The sequence below is a fragment of the Amblyraja radiata genome, chromosome 8 (genome assembly GCF_010909765.2).
Source record: "Amblyraja radiata isolate CabotCenter1 chromosome 8, sAmbRad1.1.pri, whole genome shotgun sequence".
Taxonomy (NCBI): Eukaryota; Metazoa; Chordata; class Chondrichthyes; order Rajiformes; family Rajidae; genus Amblyraja; species Amblyraja radiata.
In genome coordinates, this window is record NC_045963.1 from 75,112,648 (window position 1) to 75,132,310 (window position 19,663).

The following is a 19,663-nucleotide window of genomic DNA, read 5'->3' on the forward strand; positions in this document are numbered from 1 at the left end:
ATCCCAACATTTAAGAAAAAGTTAGACTGATACATGGATAGGACAGGTTTGGAGGTATGGACCAAAAGCAGGTGGCGTAGCTGGGACATGTTGGCGGGTGTGGGCAAGTTGCGCCGAAGGGCCTGTTTTTACACTGTATCACTCTATGACTACATTATACCTCCACCATGCATGAATGCTTCAAAATCAAGTAATCGAGTTTTATTGCCATATACTCAAGCATAGAAACATAGAAAATAGGTGCAGGAATAGGCCATCGGCCCTTCGAGCCAGCACTGCCATTCAATATGATCATGGCTATTCATCTAAAATCAGTACCTCTTTCCTGTTTTTTCCCCATATCCCTTGATGTCGTTAGCCCCAAGAAGTAAATGTAACTCTCTTGAAAACACCCAGTGAATTGGCCTGCACTGCCTTCTGTGGCAGAGAATTCCACAGATTCACAACTCTCTGCATGAAGAAAGTTTGTTCTCATCTCAGTCCTAACTGGCCCCCCCTTTATTCTTAAACTGTGATCCATGGTTTTGAACGCCCCCAACATCGGGATCATTTTTCCTGCAGTTACAGTAAGTGAAAATCTAGCAGGCAAGCAGGATGCTTTCACCAACCACCCCCATTTGAAAGTCCACTTTCTTCCACCGTATCTACCCAGTGCTTGGTACTTACTTCCAGCAGCCACTGGTTGTCCTCCAGGTGCACCGAGCCGCAGCCTGATCCATGCTGGTCACCTGGGCGAATTCGGCACAGAGACTCTCACGGCAGCGGCGCAACGCTTAGACGCCCCCGACGGCCCAGGACTCTTGCACTGAGGCTGCTCCATGGCCGGAGCTGCAGTGAGTGACTCGCCAGCCCGGCAAACACTCTCCAGCCCCGCTCCCCGTCGCCATCTGTCCCCGCCGCTGCTTCTGCTTCCAACACCCACGGCCCATGCAGTGGATATGAGTTTTGAAATTTTCGTTGATCACAGAATTTCTCACAACAGAGCGAGAGAAATTTGTGATCAGCGTGAGAATTTGGTGAAATGCGTGATTCTCACGCTCAATGCATGGGAGTTGTCAGCCCTGCCTCTCTATCCCCCCCCCTCCCCCTCTCCCCTCTCTCTCCACCTCTCTTTCTCTCCCCTCTCTCTCCCTCCCACCTCACTCATCCCTCTCTCTCTCTCTCCCCTTCTTCCGCACTCTCTCCTCTCAACCCCCCTCTCTCTCCCCTCCCCCTCTCTCCTTTCTCCCGTCTCACCCCTATCACTCTCTCCCCTTCCCTCTCTTCTCTCTCCCCCTCTCTCTCTCCTCTCTCTCTCCTCTCTTCCCTCTCTCCCTCCCACCTCACTCTCCCCCTCTCTCTCGTCCCCTCTCTCCCCCCTCTCTCTCCTCCCCTCTCTCTTCCCCCTCTCTCCCACCTCACTCTCCCCCTCTCTCGTCCCCTCTCCCTCTCTCTCCCTTCTCTTTCCCCTAACTCTCTCGCCCCTCTCTTTCCCCTAACTCTCTCTCCCTCTCTCTTTCCCCTAACTCTCTCTCCCCCCCTCTCTCTCTTCCCCCCTCTCTTTCTCCCTCCCTCTCTATCTCTCCCTCTCTACCACATTCTCCCCTCTCTGTCTCTCCTCTCATCTCTCTCTCTCTTCCCCCCTCTCTCTCCCTCTCTCCTCCATTTCTCCCTCCCACCTCACTCTCCCCCTGGCTCTCTCTTTCTCCTCTCTCCTCTTTCTCTTTGCCCCCCCATCTCTCTCTCTTTCCCCCTCTCTCCCTCTCTCTTCCCCCTCTTTCTCCCATTCTCTCCTACCCTCTCCTCCCTCTCACCCCTCTCTCTCTCCCCCCCCCTCTCCCACCTCACTCTCCATTCACGCTCCCTCTGTCTCTCCCCTCTCTCTCATCTCACCCCCCTCTCTCTCCCCCCACTGTCTCCCTGTCTCCTTCCCCTCTCTCTCTCCACCTCCCTTTGAGAGTCTGTCCCTTCGGCACAGAGACTCTCGCGGCAGCGGCGCTTCCGACGGCTCCGCGGCCCGGGACACTCGCACTGTCCGGAGTGCTCCATGGCCAGAGCTGCAGCGTCAGCCCCGCAAACACTCGACAGCGCCGCAAACACTCGCAAGTCCCCGCTCCCCGCATCTGTTCCCGCCGCTGGCTCTGCTCCCATCCCTCCCTCAGCCCCGGCTCTCCAACACCCGCGGACCATGCAGTTTATCCGAGTTTTGAAATTTTCGTTGATCACAAAATTTCTCACCACTGAGCGTGAGAAATTTCTGATCAGCGTGAGGGCGTGAGAGTTTGCTTGAGGGCGTGAGTCTCACGCTCAAAGCGTGAGAGTTGGCAGCCCTGGAATGGGGAGGGGAGTTAAAAAGTTTGGAAACCGGGAGATTGTGTAGGTCAATGCGGACTGAGTGCAAGTGTTAAAAACCTGCAACTGCAGTTCCTTCCTATACATTTTGCAATGTGGAATACTGGAAAAGGTCACGGGATCTGGAAGCATTAAATTGGAAATGATAAATAAGCAAATTACTTCTAGTGTTGAAATCTTCAAATGTAAGAAACCAAATATTTGAAATAACCAGCAAGGCAGGGAATATCCTTGGGGAGAAAAACAGCACTGCTTGCTATCCCCAAACAGCCAAGGGTAATTACTCAACTTCATCCAATCACATTTCCAAATGTGGTCTTTGTTCCCTTACTTATCCCTTCATCAATCTTTCACCTTGCACCTTTCTCTTTGTTCTCTCATCCTTTTCAACTCTTTTAATTTTAAAACTTGTTTATCATATCCCAGTTCTGGTAAAAAACAGTTTATCGCTACACAGAAGCTGCCTCTTCTGGGTATGTCCATAATATTCTCTTTAAGATATTTAAGAAGAAAATGGAGACAAGATATGAATAAGGCAAAGTCTTATAGCTTGTGATCTGTCCACAAATTTGTAACCAGTAGATCTTCTCATTTGGAGAACAAACATCATTCAAGATAAAAGCTAAACAATGTGGGAAAGTGGCAGAACACCATTTAAAATGGGAAAACTTGCGGCAAGATTAAAATAACAATTCAAGAACATTTTAGGACAAGTTTGCTAATTCCGACAACTACTGGTGGTACTGCCTCCCAGCGCTAGAGACATGGGTTTGATCATAATCTTGGGTGCTCTCTGTGTGGAGTTTGCATGTTCCTGTGTGACCACATGGTTTTCCTCGGGGTTTCCGGTTTCCTCCTACACCCCAAAAGCATGCATTTTTGTAGGTTCATTGGCCTCCGTAGAAATTGCCCCTTGTGTGTAGGTAATGGATGGGAAGTGAGATAATATAGAACAAGTGTGATGTGTGAGCAGGTGATTAATGGTCAGCATGGACTCGGTGGGTAAAATGGCTCGTTTTCCACGCTGTATCTCTAAACTAGCTTAAAAACATCCAGAGCAATACAAATCATCCAGAGCAATACAACACCTGTACGGCAACAACTCTACCTCTGCGAACTCTGCCGCCCGTGTTAATAGCTTCGTTAGTTAATTTTTTTTCCGTTAGATGAAGAACTACGGGGCATGGGTTAGGTGAGAAGTTGTTTTAAAGATGATTTGGGGATGTTATTTAAATACAAGGTGATTGCCAGCAGAAAATCACTACCAGAGGAGCTGGTGGAATCAGATAATAATAATAATAAATACGTTATTAATCCCCTCAGGGAACTTCAGATGTCCAGAAGCCAACAACCAAGAAACCCACACATTCAGAACGAAAGCAGACAAAAAATACATAAAATACAATATGGACAATACATAAAAGCAATAAATACTTAAAAAGACCCAATAATTAACAATTAAAAATGCAAAGCATCCCCATACAGTCTAGCGGTCAGTATTATAAAATCTAATGGCTGCAGGGGCTGAAGGATCTCCTGAACCGCTCCGTTCTACAGCACAGGGAGAGGAGCCGGTTGTTGTTCCATGTGCTCTTTTGACCCTCCAGAATTTCATGGAGGGGGTGCCCGGAGTTGTCGAGGATGGCCTGCAACTTGCTCCTCATACGCCTCTCAAGCACCTCCACCACAGCGTCCACTCTCCCTCCCAGCACTGAGCTGGCTCATTTTACCAGCTTCACCAACTTCTTGCTGTTTTTAGCACTGATGTTGTTGCCCCAGCATACAACAGCGTAGAAAAATGACACTTGCAACCACAGTATAGTAAAATAGGTACAATAGTGAAATAGGATTAGATTAGATAGGATTACTATGTTTAAACTACTTTTTAGCATTTAAATAGGCACGACAACTCACCTGATCTATGCCCCAGGATATGGACCTAATGCTGGTAGATGGGCAATAATGCTACCTTGGACGTAGTGGGCTAAACGGTCCATTTATGGACTGTCAAGTGCCATTCTAGATATTGAAGCATAAAAGTCTACGGTGAGAATTCAGTATTGTACTAGAGGTGTCAGTGTTCAAGTGAGATGCTTGAAGATGCCCCATCTGCACTCTCACATGGCAAAAGCAAAATCATGTTCGTCTTATATATAGAATGAGGCTAGGCAGCTTAGCCAACATTCACCCTTCACTCAAACTAATTAGAATTCAATTACTTTGACATCAGAGCTTACTGTACACAACGTGTACGAAGAATGACCTCTCTTGGACCCACAATACCTCAACTCTGGTAAAGAAGGCTCACCAGTGTCTCTTCTTCCTGAGGAGACTAAAGAAGGTCCATCTGTTTCCTCAGATTCTGGTGCACTTCTACCGCTGCACCATCGAGAGCATCCTTACCAACTGTATCACAGTATGGTATGGCAACCGGAAAGCACTGCAGAGGGTGGTGAAAATTGCCCAACGCATCACCGGTTCCTCGCTCCACTCCATTGAGTCTGTCCAAAGCAAGCGATGTCTGCGAAGGGCGCGCAGCATCGTCAAGGACTGCTCTCACCCCAGCCACAGACTGTTTACCCTCCTCCAATCCGGGAGGCGCTACAGGTCTCTCCGTTGCCGGACCAGCAGGTCTAGGAACAGCTTCTTCCCTGCGGTTGTTACACTACTCAACACTGTACCTCGGTGATTGCCAATCACCCCCCCCCCCCCCCCCCCCGGACACTCCTTCCACCAGGAAAAAAATACTATGACTGTTTGCAAGTAAATAAATGTATTTATTGCTCATATTTATGTCGCTCTTCTAGGGAGATGCTAACTGCATTTCGTTGTCTCTGTACTGTACACTGCACAATGACAATAAAGTTGAATCTGAATCTGAACTGCATATGCTGGTTTGCACCAAAGTTAGACAGAATCCTAGGGTAACTCAGCGGGTCAAGTAGCTTTTCTGTAGAAAAAGAATAGGTGCCGTTTTGGGTTGAGACCCTTCTTACGACTGCTTAACATATGGTCAAAGAGCTGGAGGAACAAGTCTGAAGTAGAGTCTAGAGTCAATAGAGTCTGAAGAATGGCCTCAAACCAAAACGTCACCTATTCCTCTCCAGGTGCCTGACCCACTGAGTTACTCCAGCATTTTATGTCTATCTTACTGTATACAAAGTGGTTAGTATGCTGCCTGACATTACAACAGGGATCACATTCCTTGTTAGTTTAAGTTAGAGATACAGCGTGGAAACAGGTCCTTTGGCCCACGAGCCCGCACCGACCAGCGATCTCAGCACATTAACACCATCCTACACACACTAGGGACAATTTACACCTATACCAAGCCAATTAACCAACAAACCTGTACGTCTTTGGAGTGTGGGAGGAAACCGAAGATCTTTGAGAAAACCCACGCGGTCACGGGGAGAACATGCAAACTCTGTACAGACAGCAACCACAGTCGGGATCGAACGCGGGTATCTGGCACTGCAAGCGCTGTAAGACAGCAACTCTACCGCGGCGTCATTGTGCCGCCCTGTAAAAATTAGCTGTAAAACAGTTAGTGATATCTTGAGGTCATGAAAATTAGCTTATAAATGAAAGCCTTTCTTTCTTGCAAGGGTCTGACCGTATCAATGACAATTACGAAAATTCAACTAGGTTTGCGACCATCCTAAACAAATTACAACCAGAGCTGAAAAATACTCTTGTAAATCTGGTTGTAATGGGGACAGTGATAAAGGCTTTGATTAAGTAATCTTTAACTACTATCAAGTACATTCTAAGCTGGCTGTGATCCATATTGCTGGAAATATTGATGAGGAACCTCCAAGACCTTTACTGTAAATTATGCTCACAATGCATTTAAAAAAATAGAGGAATCATACAAAGATGAGCAGTGGTGTATAGGAAGGAACTGCAGATGCTGGTTTAAATCAAAGACAGACACAAAATGCTTAACCTTTACTCTCTGTCTGAGGAAGGATCTCAACCCGAAACATCACCCATTCCTTCTCTCCAGAGATGATGCCTGTCCCGCTGAGTTACTCCAGCATTTTGTGTCTATCTTCTAGTAAAGAGGAGATTAAAGATTAAATTTGATTGCATTCTGATTTAGTAGAATTTATCAAATTATCATATTTACCCTACAATACAACCTCCTTGCTCAATTCAATAACAATGATTAGGTTTCAAGTGTTAACAATAGTATATGCAGTATTTCTGTCTCAAGACTAATGAAAATCCAATGTAAAATATGCTATATATTCACATTTTTTAAACAAGCAGGGTAGAAACAAAACATTAAATATATTAAACAAATACATTGATAGAGCATGTGCATTATAAAATGATTAATTAATGCAACATAGCAGGCTTATCCCAGGCAAAATAGTATTTTAACTGAAAATATTGCAACTAATGCTAAAAAAACAAATTCCTCCTTGTACATGAGATTTCCCCCCCCCCCCATATAAAACACTTACCCTCATAATGGTGGAAAACAAATATCAGCCAAAGAACTTGTACTGCTCATCTGGACTGCATTCCATCTGCAAAAAAAAATCAAGGTATTCTATTTATGAGATAGTGTGAAACAGAGTATGTTGCCTGCCATTTATCTTGATGATCTATGCACCACATGATACCACTGAACACAGTGCCTTGCTCAAAGCCAAAGCTGTTGTCTTTGGCAACGTGCTACAGCAGTGATGGACATTTCTAGACAGCAGATTCTAGTCATTCATCAGTTAAACAAAAGGTGCAGGTGTAGCATTAGTCAAAACATAACACCTAAAAGGCTTGAGTGAGATCCAAGGAAGCACAGAACGCATCAGGTTTTTATCAGGGAGCCATGGAATCAAATGAGTCAGCTTCCTTACCTGCTGATGCAGAGGCTGGCTGCATCAGACCCAATGTTCAAGAAGCAGTTTATGGGAGGTCATCGTACACTTAGAATTTCTTCACAAATCATGATGTTTTCATTTTATTTTACATGCATTTAAATACATGAATATAAACGAGATGGGGATTTGGATAATCCAATTTAAAATCGAAGTAATTAACTATCCTGTCTCAGGTGAATTTGTTAATACTGGCCAAATTAAAGACACCATAAAATGGAGGATCCCTGCATTTGTCAGAATTGCTTAACCCTTGTCAGGTGAAATTTACAGGCTTTGGATGGCGCCAGCCAGTCTAGGCTCAGACTGGTATGCAGGATGGTGAGGGGTCCAGGTGTTCCCCTTGTTTCTCCTAAATTGATAAAATGTATAGCAGTTTTGCAAACGAACCCTAAATGCATCTTTTCGATTGGATCGCTGCAAGGGCATTGTGAATAGTATAAATAATGTTGCGAGACGGTCATCCTGTTGGTTGATGATTGGTCGATCATTCACGGGCTTGGGAAAGGGTACCAACGAGATCATAGAACAGAGTCTAGCAAGCACGGGGGGGGGGGGGGGGGGGGGGGGGGGTTGATAGCATTCCATAAAATAAGGGTAACGAGTGGCCCAAAACTTGGTCGTAGTTGGCAGACTGCAGCTGCTTAACGAGAGCCAAACGTGCAACCGGCCCCAGATTTGGTATCCAACTGGTGGGGTATTGAAATACAAGTCTGGTTTACGTGCTAAGCGGTGAAGCATTTGACCTGTCGTTGCTGGGAGCGCTAATTGGAAAGGTGCGTTCCGAAAATCGCCATCGACTGCCAGCACGACGAGGCTAGGCGCTGACACCCGGTTCCAAGCAGGTGTAAAGGAAATCCTTTTGAAGAGGTAAAACCTAGGTTGGTTGGAGGCCACGCCTGTGTGAAGATATCTAGATCCCTCCCTGAAGTGACGGACGAGGAATCTCGTAAAGGCACTGGGCTCGGTGGCTAGAATATAGATTGGCTGGGAATACTCTAGTCCATTTGAGATTTCATTGGGCAATTTAGTTTGAATTCGAGAGCCCGTGTATGTGAAGGGATACGTACCAAAACTAGTTGTTCCTAGAACGAGTTTAGATTTGCAGAATCAAATTTCCAAATACAGAATTTCACATTGAAGTTCTGCCCGTACGGTAGAATTCGAATTCTCTGTAAATAGAACTTCGGAGTTTGTGCATGTTTGAGATTGATTTCGAATAGCGACTGATCAACAATGAATAGTAACCTTCTGATCGATTGTTGATTAGTACCTGATAGCAAAGAGTAACTGAGAGACGGGAACTTGGTTTACTTAGTGAAAAGTACCTGGATGTGAGAGGTACCCCTAATTCTGTAGAACTTAAGAGAGGAGGGATAGAGGTCCCCCTATAGAAGTCCAGTCTTAGCACGGGAAAGTAACATTTAGAAGGAAAAGTAGTCCATTTAAGAAGTAGTAACCCTCAGCAAAGAGTACCTACCCTGGGAAGGGAAAATCTTCAGTATCAGAGGGAGAGGTTCACTGATTGATAAAAGCGCGACACGGCATTGAGATTGAGTGTTTGTAAACTGTGCGCTAGCGTGTTAAATTATTATTGTAAATTGTAGAAATCCAGCATCGTCTTTTTTAGCATTTTTATCGGATTCGAATTGTGGTAAAATTATTACAGGGAACAAAAAGCAAATAGAGCGGTGGAATGAATGGCAAGTTGGAAGGAAGCAACTCTAAAGAGGGGGATAAAATTAGAGGATACTGAAGCATTTGAACCTCCAGGTAGCCTAAGGGAGGAGCCTGAGAGTATTAAAGATAAGGGGGGAAGAAAATCTTCCACAGAGAAACTGGCATCCATAAGTTTTAAGCGTGAGGATCCGATGGTTGGCACTGGTTACGAGGGGGATGACGGTGATTATTTAGAAGATTGGAAAGTGTTAAAATGAGGAATTCACTTCCACCACCTTATTCATCATGCAATCCCCATGTCACAGATACACATCTTGGAGCTTGTGAACGGAATAGACAATCAGATTCCATGGCACAGACTTCCTTAAACCCGACTGCTCCATCTATTACAGATTACTCATTCCTCCACTTTTTCGCTGATAAAATCAGCACCATCTATCAATCTTTATCCCCTGTACCCGACTCCCCAGCATCTACTCCACCACCTACCACGGCCCCTCCTTTCAACATCTCCACTGACCTCCTTACCCCTCCTCCACACTGCTTCCTCTCCCAGTTTGACCTGGTCACCCCTATTGAAATCTCCAAACTCATCAGCTCTTCCAAACCCACTACCTGCTCCCTCGACCCTCTCCCCACTCCCCTGCTGAAGTCCTGCCTCCCCGTTCTCTGCCCCTACCTCACTAATCTCTTCAACTCCTCATTGTCCCAAGGAATTGTCCCCTCCGCTTTCAAAACTGCCTCTGTCACACCAATTTTAAAGAAACCTGGTCTTGATCCCTCCTCTCTCATTAACTACCGCCCAATCTCAAACCTCCCCTTACTTTCAAAAACCCTGGAGCGTATCGTTGCGTCGCAACTTCATTCCCACCTCCTTGCGTATAACCTACTTGAACCCCTCCAATCTGGCTTTCGCCCCCTCCATAGCACAGAAACTGCTCTCCTCAAAGTCCTCAACGACCTCCTCACCTCTGCTGACACTGGTTCCCTCAACATCCTCATCCTCCTCGACCTGAGCGCAGCCTTCGATACAGTGAACCATAACATCCTGCTCACCAGACTCAAAGACCTCGACATTGAAGGCTCTGCACTCAGCTGGCTCCGTTCCTACCTTTCCAACAGATCCCACTTCATCTCTCTCCACAACCACACCTCTGCTACAGCCACAGTCACTCAAGGCGTTCCCCAAGGCTCCATACTCGGCCCCCTCCTCTTCATCATCCACATCCTCCCCCTTGGTCAGATACTCTGCCACTTCAACCTGGACTCCCACTGTTACGCCGATGACACCCAGATCTACCTCGGCACCAAATCCCTCCATAACCCCCCCCTCTCCCATATCAACTCCTGTTTGTCAGCTATAAAAACATGGATGCAACATAACTTCCTCAAACTCAACAGCGATAAGACAGGATTCCTCCTCATAGGCTCCAAAGCCACACTCAGCAAAATCAATAACCCCACTCTCACCATCGACGGCACCACTGTCTCCCCATCTCCCCAGGCCCGCAACCTTGGCGTGATCTTTGATTCCACCCTCTCCCTTGAGCCTCACATCCGCCATGTCATTAAAACCTCCTTCTTTCATCTCCGCAACATCGCCAAACTCAGACCCTCTCTCACACCTCCCGCTGCTGAAAGACTCATCCATGCCTTCATCTCCTCCCGACTGGACTATTGCAACTCACTTCTCCTTGGCATCAGCTCCACCTACATCAACCGACTCCAACTGGTCCAGAACGCAGCCGCCCGACTCATCAGCCACACCTTATCCTGGCATCACATCACTCCAGTCCTCAAACAACTTCAGTGGCTTCCCATCTCCCACCGGATCATCTACAAAATCCTTATCCTCACCTACAAAGCCCTCCACCATCTGGCCCCCCCATATCTCACTGACCTCCTCTCCCCCTACCAACCCTCACGGTCCCTCAGATCCACATCAGCCGGTCTCCTCTCCATCCACAAGTCCAACCTCAGCAGTTTTGGGGACAGAGCCTTCTCCAGGGCAGCTCCCAGGCTCTGGAACTCCCTCCCCCAACTGATCCGCAATTCCGTGTCCCTCACCATCTTCCAGTCCCACCTCAAGACCCATCTCTTCAACTCTGCCTATCCTTAGCCCCACGTCCCCCTACCTTTTCATCTGTGCATTAATTGCCTCATATTGTGTTTTGAATTGTATTCTGTCTTTACTTTGTGTACTAGTCATGTCTCCACTATTTATTTCATTCCCCTTACATGTTTTTCCTCTACCTGCTAAATTTTTGTAAGGTGTCCTTGAGACTCTTGAAAGGCGCCCATAAATAAAATTTATTATTATTATTATTATAGTCCTAGAGTTCACGGAAGTTCACCAGAAGCCAGACTAGAAAAATAACTCAATTAGTTAAGGAGAAAGAAGAGCGTACCCCCAGACAAGTTGGACGAACAGTTACAGAAGGAAATAAATCATTTATAAGGTACCGTGAAGGGGAAGATACATCTGGGGGTGAGACAACCATTGAAGAAGCCAAGGTAGATCTTGAAACTAAACAAAAACCCTTAGACTGTTCCCATGTAAGGGAAATGCGTATTGTTTCTTTTGATCCAACCAATGCAGTGAATGCAAATAATCCCCGTACAATTAGAGTCTATTCCCCATGGAAGCCTAACGAGATGATGGCTATTTTAAGGCAGATACCCGATCATAGAAAGTCACCCGCTTCTTTGTGGATCACTTAGAACTACAATGCGTGTTTATACGCAGATTTCCGAGATTTATGGGCAGTGATCCAGCAAATAATTACCCCAAGTGAGCACACCCGATTCCTAACGAATTTACGGCATCCGTCACATGAAGCTCTCGCAAATATAATAGCGGACAATGGTGCAAGGGAATAGGTTGTTTTAACAACCCTTGCAAACACCCTTCAAAAACCAATCGATTTGGCCAGAATACTAGATGTAAGACCAAAAGGGGAGAAGGAGCGGATTAATTTTTAGAGTGTTTCTCTGAATTATATATGGACAAATCGGGTGACTTAGATTACAGAAATTGAGTAAATTCCCCTCAATATTGTGCCATCTTATTGAATTGCCTTCCCACCAACGTAGCAGAATCCATTAAGTATTCTCCGTTCTGTATTCATGCCGACTATATTCTGTTGTGCTGAAGCAAAGCAAGAATTTCATTATCCTATCTGGGACACATGACAATAAACTCTCTTGACTCTCTTGAATCTCTAGAAGACCAATAACATGGACTGGACAAAAAATAGTGCCAGTCAAATGGCTAGGGCTGTAAGATATCACTGGAGGGACATAAAGAAGCAGGATAGCCCTCCTGCAGTAAAACCAAAAACTGAATATGTGATCAGAAAAGAAGCGCCAAAATTTGACCCTGAACCATGGATCCCCAGAGTACCAGCAAACCATGGACTGGGAGAAATTGGAGTCCCAGAATATCCAGACCAATATTATAGAGAAGCATCTGCCCTAGAGCCAGTCCTCCAAAGACCAGGGTCGAGGACATACCACTATGTTGTTGAATTTTATCAGGCCCCAAGGAAAGTTGTTACCCACTTCCGTCATCATCTGGGGAGTGAGGTATACTCGACTCGAGTGCTTGACTCAGTATCTTATTGACTGAAACTAGACTGGGGGGGAGCCATTACAAATTCACCACTGAATATCTCCCTCAGCTCTGCATGATGATGAGATGCCTGGCTGAGAATTGAGCTCCAGGGAGACACAGGGTAAAATAAAAAAAGAATGTTGTACTGGCTGATCATTCTGATACAGATTATCACAAATTCTACAAAAGGTCATTTACTGAGAGTTCTTTGCCAAACAAGTTATAGAAAGATGAGCGTTCCTTTTTAACTTTTTTTTTTAAAGTGTGGGAGATCAGGAGTACTAACACATCAACTATCTTCAGTACCAGGAACTGCAGATACTGGTTTACAAAAAAAAGACACATTGCGCTGCAAGTCAGCAGGTAGACAAAAATGCTGGAGAACTTCAGCGGGTGAAGCAGCATCTATGGAGTGAAGGAATGGGTGATGTTTCGGGTCGAGACCCTTCTTCAGACTGATGAGGGGATGGGGCGGGGGGGGGGGGGGGTGGGAAGATGAAAGGAAGAGGTGGAGACAGTGGGCTGTGGGAGAGCTGGGAAGGTGAGGGTAAAGAGGGAGAAAGCAAGGACTACTTGAAATTGGTGAAGTCAATGTTCATACGCTGGGGTGTGAACTACCCAAGCGAAATATGAGGTGCTGATCCTCCAATTTAGAGTGGGACTCATTTTGGCCCAGTACAGAAGGGTCAGATTCGGAATGGGAGGGGGAGTTGAAGTGCTGAGCCACTGGGAGATCAGGTTGGTTATTGCGAGCTGAGCAGAGGTGTTGGGTGAAGTGATTGCCAAGCCTACGCTTGGTCTCACTGATGTAGAGGAGTTGACACCTAGAGCAGTGGATGTAATAGGCGAGGTTGGAGGAGGTGCAGATGAACCTCTGCCACACCTGGAAAGACTGCTTAGGTCTTTGGATGGAGTCAAGGGGGGGGGGGGGGGGAGGTAAAGTGACAATTTTAGCATTTCCTGCAGTTGCAAGGGAAAGTACCAGGGGAGGGGGTGGTTTGGGTAGGAAGGGAAGAATTGACCAGGGAGTTACGGAGGGAGTAGTCTCTGCGGAAAGCCGACGGGGAGGAGATGGGAAGATGTGGCCAGTGGTGGATCCTGTTGGAGGTGGCGAAAATGTCGGAGGATTATCTGTTGTATGTGATAGCTGGTAGGGTGGAAGGTGAGGACAAGGGAGACTCTGCCTTTGTTATGAGTGGGGGGGGGGGGGGGGGGGGAGTGAAAACAGAGTTACGGGAAAAATAAGAGACCCTGGTGAGAGCCACATATGTTGAAGAGGGGAACCCCTGTTCCCTGAAGAATGAGGACATCCCCGATGCCCTGGTTTGGAACACCTCAGCCTGGGTGCAGATGCGGCGTAGATGGAGGAATTGGGAGTTGGGGATAGTCCTTACAGGAGGGAGGGTGGGAAGAAGTGTAGTCCAGATAGCCATGGGAGTCAGTGGGTTTATAGTAGATGCCGGTCAGAAGTCTGACGCCTGCAGTCAGCAGGTCAGGCAGCATCTCCTAAGAACGTGGATAGGTAAGGTTTCGGTTCTCCAGAGATGCAGCCTCATTTGCTGAGTTTCTCCAGCACTTTATGTCTTTTGTTTGTCCACTATGTTCATTTAGTCTCATGTGTTATCTCTGGAAATGTACATATTAATGCAAATTTAAGAAGTATAGCAAATATATTAAAAAAAACAATGAAATCAGCCTTTTGCGCAATTAATTTTTATTCAAAAAACAACTTTGGGTGAAAAACCTGTTATAATGTTAAGACGAGATGATATCACTACCAATCGATGACAACATAGTTGCTGTGAACAGACCACAAATTACTTGTAGCTTCACCACTAAGAATCATACAATTAGCTTCTCTTATGAAAGAAATTGCAATACAAAATGGTTGAATGAATACCTATTTGCTTGGTTTGGTACAGTAATCAGATGGAATTAAAAAAACGATTCAAAATTGTGTGAAATTCCCAAATGACAATTTCAATTTGAGAAGTAATCAAAGGTGAAATTCCCAAATATAATTTATGATGGGATATAGCTCATAAGTTCAGAAGTTATAGGAGCAGAATTAGGCCATATGGCCCATCAAGTCGACTCTGCCATTCAATTACGGCTGATCTATCTCTCCCTCTCAACCCCATTCTCTTGCCTTCTCTCCATAACCCGACACCCGTACTAATCGAGAATCTGTCAGTCTCTACCAATTCCACAGATTCACCACCCTCTGACTAAATACATTTCTCCTCATCTGCTTTTTAAAGCTATGCCCTTTTATCTAAGGTTGTGCCCTCAGCTTCTCGACTCTCCCACTAGTGGAAACATCCTCGCCACATCCACTCGATCCAAGCCTTTCACTACGGTTTTGGATTAAATATTCAAATAGCAATTTCATGATCGGAGATTAATTTAAAATGAAATTCCCGGAATAGGAGGATGCCCAACACTGACAAGGAGATGTTTCTACGCAGTATAAGACTTAGGATTTTGTTGAATGGGATAATTTTACTTCGGAGTCACGTGAGTGACTACGTGAAGAACCCGCTCAGTGCGCAGGCGCGGCATTACGCCAGCAGTGCAACAGCGGCTGCAACGGGAGTTTGGCACTCCCGCTACAGAATGAACCGGACCGTCAGGTGAGTACCCTGAGGTCGGGTTTCTTTTACAGGTGAGCCTTTTTCTGCTTGTGTTTTTTACAGGCAGAGAAAAAGGCTCTGGAACAAAACTGCCCCCCGTTCAAGGAGGAACGTTTTCCCGTTGGGGAGGGGGGCAGCAACAGGCGGTAGGAGCGTTACCCGGTGTTCCTCTATTCCCCGACACCGTGCCGAGGCCAGCCCGCTAGTACCTGAACAACGGGCTGGATGCATAGCCACCCGAAGAGGCATCCGGCAGGTGTTCCCGATTACGGACGGGACGTCTCTCCACCCGCACGAGGGGAGAGAGAGCCGCCTGAGCCGCTGGAGCGGCTCACGGAGCAGGTGCCTGCGAGAAGCGCTGCTTGAGGGGCGCTCTCGCATCTACAAGGCACAAAAGCTCCAGAAGAAGGCGGTAGGAACAATTACCGGGCGCTCCGCTATCCCCATCACCGCGCCGAGCCCAGTCCCGCTAGTGCCTGAACTACGGGCTGGATGTCTAGCCATCCGAAGAGGCATCCGGCCGGTGGCGTCCGATTCGTCGGACGGGGACATGTCTCCACCTAAATGGAGGAGAGACAGCCGCCTGAGCTGCATCCAACAGCTATTGGAGCAGCTCCAGCGAGATGCGCAGAAAGAGCGCTCTCGCGGAGGGAGGTCAGGCACCCCCTCCACAGTGTTTCATGCACTGCCCTCTGCTCCCTCATTACTGGAGGCTAGCATTGGTGACCAGGGCTGGGCTGGTCTGGAACAGGGGCAGGCGGACGAATTCGGGAGTATGCCAGGGGTGCAGGAACAGGAAGAGCTGTTGGGTGTGATGGACCGCTTTGTAGCAACCCCGCGGGCTGGAGCACCGCTGGAACCAAGAATGGCGGCCAGCATCAACCATCTATCCAATAAACCATTACTGGAAAAGGTGCTCGCTGAGGTGCTGAAACAACACACAGCACCAGAAAACTGTGAGGCCCTCAAAGTAAAAAATGTCAACAGCCAAATCTGGGGGCATGTGGGGTCACACATCCGGACCCAAGAACTCAAGCTACAGCGGATCCTAAGGCTCCTGACGTCGGCCATCACAGCCTTTGCTCGTTCCGTGGAGACCACGGAGATGGATACCTGCCAGCAGGATGTGCTGGCATTAATGTGTACCACACAATTTGAGATCAACAATCTCCGGAGGGAAATCATAAAACCTGCCCTCAATCCCAAATTTACTGGCTTGTGTAAAGCCCCAGCTGCGGAGACGGACGCGCTGCTATTTTGGAAAGATCTCAATAAAAAACTGAAGGAGATGGAGGAAGCATCAAAAACCTTCGGCCTAATGAGGGCAGGCCCCGGGACGAGCAAACCAAGACCTCCGATACCCAAGCGGCAGCACCCCACGGCATCCACCAGTCGACGTCCGCAATATGGGACTGGTGACCGCTTGGGGTCCGCACATTATCCCCAAATATATTTTTAGATCAGGGCCCGCAGCGGACCCTCTGGAAAATGCGCCTCCCCCCAACATCGCCAGCACGTCAGAACAGAACCTTCAGGAAAATGAAGAAACAGAATCGCCAATAACCATGGAAGTAGGTGGGTCTGGTTCCTACCAGCATATAGAGAATAAGGGTGCTTTATTAACAGGGGGGAGATTACACTTGTTTAAAGAAGCATGGGGTATGGTCACGAGTGACAAGTATATACTCAACAGCATTAGTGGATATAAAATACAATTCATGTCAGAAAAAACGCCGCCAGTTCAACATTGGCCCCAAAGGGTATTTCTCCCTCCGTCAAAGAGACGTGAGGGACAAGCTGAACTGGTGAGACTAATCACAAAGGGGTCATCGAAAAGACCAAACATGAACCTTTGGAATTTGTATCGAATATATTTACTAAAACCAAAAAAAATGGTGGCTGTCGCATCATCATTGACTTAACATCACTAAACAAATTTGTTAAGTATATACATTTCAAAATGGAGACATTTGTTACTGCCAAACAACTGAATTCCAAAGGACACTTCATGGCAAGCATTGATCTTAAAGATGCTTACTATCTAGTACCCATATACAAGGATCATCGCAGATACCTAAAATTTATCTGGATGGTACAAAGCATTGCCCTATGGGCTAACTTCAGCCCCAAGATTATTCACCAAAATATTGAACCCAGCCATGGCAATACTAAGAAAACAAAAACATATTGTCATGGCATATCTGGAGGATATTCTGATAGTAGGGAAAACAATGGAATTGGCTGTGGCAGCAGTATCAGCTACAAAACAGCTCCTCGAAACTCTGGGGTTCGTCCTACATCCAGATAAATCTAAGTTGAAGCCATCCACTATCATGGACTACCTGGGCTTCACAATTAACTCAGTCCATATGACTGGTACCTTGCCAAAGGAAAAAATGGTTGAATTAGCACAATCATGCAACAATTTAATGGTCAACGAGCGACCAACTATTCGACAAGTAGCAAGAGTAATTGGGGAAATGGTAGCAGCATTTCCGGCTACACAATTCGGACATTTGCACTATCAAAAATTTACAAAGAGCAAAGGTACAGGCAATAAAACGACATACAGGTCACTATTACCGTGTCATGAAATTACCCACTGAAGCAATATCAGAGCTACAGTGGTGGGCAGAAAACGTTTGGCATAGTTTCATCCCTATTGTTATCACTAACCCTACTTTAGTTATTCAAACAGATGCCAGTGCTCAAGGCTGGGGAGCGACTAACTCCATATCCAGCACAGGTGGTAGATGGACTAACCTAGATTCATCATTACTACTTACACTGGGCATTAACTATCTAGAGATGTTGGGCGCCTTTTATCGTTTAAAAGCATATTTATCTAATATGCAACACTTGCATGTTCGGTTACAAATTGATAAATACTACGGTGATGGCTATATTAACCATATGGGTGGCATAAAATCATTATCATGCGACAAATTGGTCAACATGATTTGGCAATGGTGTGTCGAAAGACATATTTGGCTATCAGATACTTACCTACCAGGTAAGCTAAACACCCATGCTATGAGAAAATTAAACGCTTGGGTTGCAAGTTTGAACAGACCTTACCTGGAACTGGGATTGTCCAAACAAACCATCACCACCATGTCGGCATCCCTTCGAACATCCACCAAGAGGCAGTACTTAACCAGCATCAAAAAAAGGGAGAAGTACTGCCAGGAAACAGGGACAACATACGCAACAGCCACAGCCACCAACATACTGGAGTTCCTGGCCTATCTACACCACGATGTAGTGATCAGCTACAGTGCCATCAACACAGCGCAGAGTGCTCTTTCTGCTTATCTCAAACCAGCGCCAGGACAACAGGCGATTGGATCCCATCCACTGGTTTTAAAACTGATGAAGGGCATTTACAATATCAAGCCCTAAGCCCAGGTATACCCATATTTGGGATATCAGTGTGGTCCTGACATATCTTAGGGAATGGCCACCAGCCAGATCCCTCGGCCTCGAGCAAGCTACACTAAAGACGCTCATGTTGATGGCACTTGTATCCGCTCAGAGGGTCCAGTCACTACACCTATTGCGACTGGACAACATGATCACAGCTCCAGACCAGATCTGTCATTATCCAGCGATTGATCAAACAGAGCAGACCAGGAACACCTAATCCAGTCGTGGCTTACCCACCAGAACCACGGTTATGTGCCATGACCCACCTACTATCGTACATAGACACAACCAAAATATTCGAGGGAGATGAAAAGCCTTGTGGGTCAGTCACAAAAACCTTATGGTCGGGTGACGAGCCAAACCATTGCGAGATGGCTCAAGCAGGTGCTAGAAACTGCTGGGATAAACACTAACATGTACAAATTTTATACCACCAGGGCAGCATCCATGTCGACGGCGAAAGAATGGACATGCCTATAGACCACATCCTGGCTACAGCAGGGTGGTGCGGGGGGGGGAAAGACCGTTCAGAAATGTTATAATAAGCCGTTGGCAAAACCTGGTTTATTTGCAGTAAACATTTACGAACGGCAAATATTTAATTTAAGCCCAGGGGAGCAACTTAATTCATTGTTGTTATTGTTTAAAAAATACCATTGTGTTTTTCTACAAATAGACTCATTGGTTGATTACGATAACACTTCCTCCCTCAAGAACTTCGGCAGTGAGTGAAATGAAACTGTTACACGGTTTGAAATCACAGAGCTTTGAAATCTTCACGTAGTCACTCACACTCACACATAATAGTAAGATTAAACGAGAATTTACCAGTTTGAAGTTTGATCTGTATTTTATGAGGAGTTACGATGAGGGATTACGTGCCCTCCGGTCCCACCCTCATTATATTGATCAAACTAATAAATTGATGTCTCCTTATCTTTACTATGTTTACTTCAAATAACTGTGTCTAGCTGTGATTCCACACCGCTGCTTGGAAGTATGCCGCGCCTGCGCACTGAGCGGGTTCTTCACGTAATCCCTCATCGTAACTCCTCATAAAATACAGATCAAACTTCAAACTGGTAAGTTCT

General features: G+C 46.3%; 1 protein-coding gene across 5 annotated transcripts in view; it reads right to left on the reverse strand.

Moving 5' to 3' along the window:
• pak5 (p21 (RAC1) activated kinase 5) overlaps positions 1 to 19,663 on the reverse strand; it is a 161,457-nt gene that overhangs the window by 67,073 nt on the left and 74,721 nt on the right. For all 5 annotated transcript variants that reach the window (XM_033026239.1, XM_033026242.1, XM_033026240.1 and 2 more), the window contains exon 2: positions 6,804 to 6,869. The gene's annotated coding sequence lies outside the window, so the exon portion shown is untranslated. The remainder of the gene's footprint in view (positions 1 to 6,803; positions 6,870 to 19,663) is intronic.